This window comes from Tachysurus fulvidraco, unplaced genomic scaffold, assembly GCF_022655615.1.
Source record: "Tachysurus fulvidraco isolate hzauxx_2018 unplaced genomic scaffold, HZAU_PFXX_2.0 HiC_scaffold_319_np12, whole genome shotgun sequence".
NCBI lineage: Eukaryota > Metazoa > Chordata > Actinopteri > Siluriformes > Bagridae > Tachysurus > Tachysurus fulvidraco.
Genome location: NW_025927130.1, coordinates 1 through 3,154, shown reverse-complemented (window position 1 = coordinate 3,154; position 3,154 = coordinate 1). Strand labels below are relative to the sequence as shown.

Below are 3,154 nucleotides of genomic sequence, written 5' to 3'. Positions count from 1 at the left end.
AGAGAACTGAACCTGAGTTACAATAAACTGCAGGATTCAGGAGTGAAGCTGCTCTCTGATGGACTGAAGGATCCACACTGTACACTGGAGATACTGAGGTACACACACACACACACACACACACACACACACACACACACACACACACACACACACACATGCACCACACACATACACACACACACACGTTTCCTATTGTGATTACCCTATCTATTTAACTGTGCCGTGTTACCTTGTGCAGCACGGAATCTACTGTTGTCTTGTCCTGTCTTTAGTCCGTGTGATGTTTAGTGTTTCCTTTGTTATAAATCCTGTTTATTTTGCTATCATGCGCTTAGGTCCGTTTTTATCCCACGTTCATGACAGAAGATTCCGCCGCACCAGGACCCAGCAGGATAGTGGTAACCTTGGAGCGACCCTCAGACAGGCGTAGCCCCGGGAGGTACCCGGGCCGCAATGTGCGTTCGAAGTGTCGATGATCAATGTGTACTGCAATTCACACTAGTTCTCGCAGATGGCTGCGTTCTTCATCAATGCACGAGCCGAGTGATCCACAGCTAAGAGTTGGTGGTGCAATGAATTGTGGGAAATAGAGTCCTGATGATAAAGTACAGCAAATCCTCTGAAGGCCAGCAGAGGGAGCCCTCGTGGCTCTCATAACAGATTCAGAGAGTTCTGAGTGAGCTTAAATAGACCTGGGGTCTCATTTATAAAGCGTGCGTACGCACAAACGGGGCTGGAAACGTGCGTACGCCAGTTTTAGCGCAAAGGTTGTGATCTATAAAAAATTAACTTGACGGGAAAATGTGCGCAAACTTTAAGCAAACTTTGAGACGTGCGTACGCACATTCTGGAGGCGACACAGATGGTGAGGTCGTGAACTGAAGTTAGATTGTAGAAAATTCATGTGAGAACGATTATAAGAATTAATGACATTAAATTTTCACTCCATTTCACACGTTATATCCACATTATCATGAAGATTAAATCCAACAGTGTTATTTTTGACTATTGTTTTAGGCTAAATCCAAACGTAATTCAAAATGTATTAAAAATAAAATAATAATAATCAGCACTACTCCGTCTAAGGTGTATCCTGCCTTGATGCCCAATGACGCCTGAGGATAGGCACAGGATCCCCGTGACCCGAGTAGTTCGGATAAGCGGTAGAAGATGAATGAATGAATGAATAAATAATGAGTGCTGCCTCAAGTCACATTGAGTCACATTGTCCACAACGGGAGCACAGGAGGAGATGGCGCGACTACATGTGATACAGAATAGCATGAAATACCCTTTTATAAGAGAACTGCAGAACACAGTGTAAAAACTAAATATTTTCCTTAATGTACATATATCATAAAATGTCAAAGTCTGCAAATACAGTCATGAAGCACAATCGCTACTCATCATCGGTCCTAACTATTGGTTTTCATTACAAAACCGTCATGAAGAAGCATGTGTTCACTATAACATTTTCGTCTTAAATTTTCGCCCACAAATTAATTCTGTGATTTTGTCAAGGTGTTAACGATCAGTCTAATTGCTAGAAACATATAAATCCTCCGGTGACCCGGGTATGTAATGCTTCATGATGGTTCTGCTGGCACTGTTGGAGGATTACGCCAATGGGAGAATAAGGAGAGAACGAGTTTTCAGGGACCATGATGATTTCCTGGCCCATGATGATGACTGGCTAATAAGCCGATTTAGATTCCCTAGAGCTGTGATATATGTGATATTAGATATATGTGTTGAATTGGGTCCAGTATTAGAGAGGGCAACACGCCGGAACAATGCCATCCCAGTCCAAATACAAGTCCTCACCACTCTGGGGTTCTTGGCAACCGGCTGTTTCCAGCGGGAATTGGCAGACAGGTAAATTATTTATATAAAAAAACTATAAGTAATCCTCAACTTTGTGTCTACCTTTTCGTATATGAAATAATTCTATTGGAATCTATCATCTCACCCTATCTGGTATATCACAGCCGTCCCTGAGTGCCATAATATCTGTCATTTTGAATGGTATACTTCATATGGGTAGTCGGTACATCAGGTTCCCCTACACTGTGTGAGACACATCAGGTTCCCCTACACTGTGTGAGATACATCAGGTTCCCCTACACTGTGTGAGACACATCAGGTTCCCCTACACTGTGTGAGATACATCAGGTTCCCCTACACTGTGTGAGATACATCAGGTTCCCCTACACTGTGCGAGAACAGCCCGAAATTAAAATGCAATATGCAGCAATGTCTGGTTTCCCAAATGTAATCTGCGCAATTGACTGCGCTCATGTTGCTATAAGGGCACCATCTGAAAATGAATTTGCTTATGTTAACAGAAAGCATGTGCATTCTATTAATGTGCAAATCATATATGACTCCAACACGACCCTCACAAACATTGTGGCACGCTGGCCTGGTTCAACACATGATTCCTTTATCTTGACACATAACAGTGTAGGGAACAGACTAAATGCAGGCGCAGTACGTGATGGCTGGCTTCTTGGTGAGTTTAACAATATTAAAAAGTAGAAAATGTAACAATTTTGTTTTTAATATATTTATAACAATGTTACTTTTAATATAATATATATATATATATATATATATATATATATATATATATATATATATATATATATATATATATATAAAATATAATTATAACCTGCAGGTGACAGTGACTACCCCTGATACGCTGTTCCTCACCCCATTATTAAACACACAGAGGAAACTCATTATAACGAGGTCCACTCTTGCGCCCGCGCAGTGATTTGCATTGACTATTTATGGTTAAAAATGGGCGTGTACAGGGCGGGACTTGAGGCTGGTTCACGTACGCACATCGGCGGGTGAACTGTGATTTATAAAGGGAACATTGCTTGCAGGTTTGCGTACGCACGGTTTTATAAATCAGATTTTTTTTTGCCGTACGCCATTTTTGGCTTTTGGGCATAAGTAAACTTTTAGTACGGATCCTACGCACAGTTTTATGAATGAGACCCCTGGTGATTACAAACAGGAAACAGGTGTGCTGAGTTGGTGGTGCAATGAATTGTGGGAAATAGAGTCCTGATGACAAAGTGCAGGCCAGCAGAGGGAGCTCTCATGGCTCTCATAACACTAATATCCTTCAAGTATCCTT

At 41.6% G+C, this 3,154-nt stretch overlaps 1 non-coding gene across 1 annotated transcript; it reads right to left on the bottom strand.

The window, feature by feature from the left end:
• Positions 1-413: 413 nt before the first annotated feature.
• On the bottom strand, positions 414-566 carry LOC125140592. The gene has a single exon (XR_007139824.1). It is a non-coding gene; the product is annotated as a 5.8S ribosomal RNA (ribosomal RNA).
• Positions 567-3,154: the final 2,588 nt, after the last annotated feature.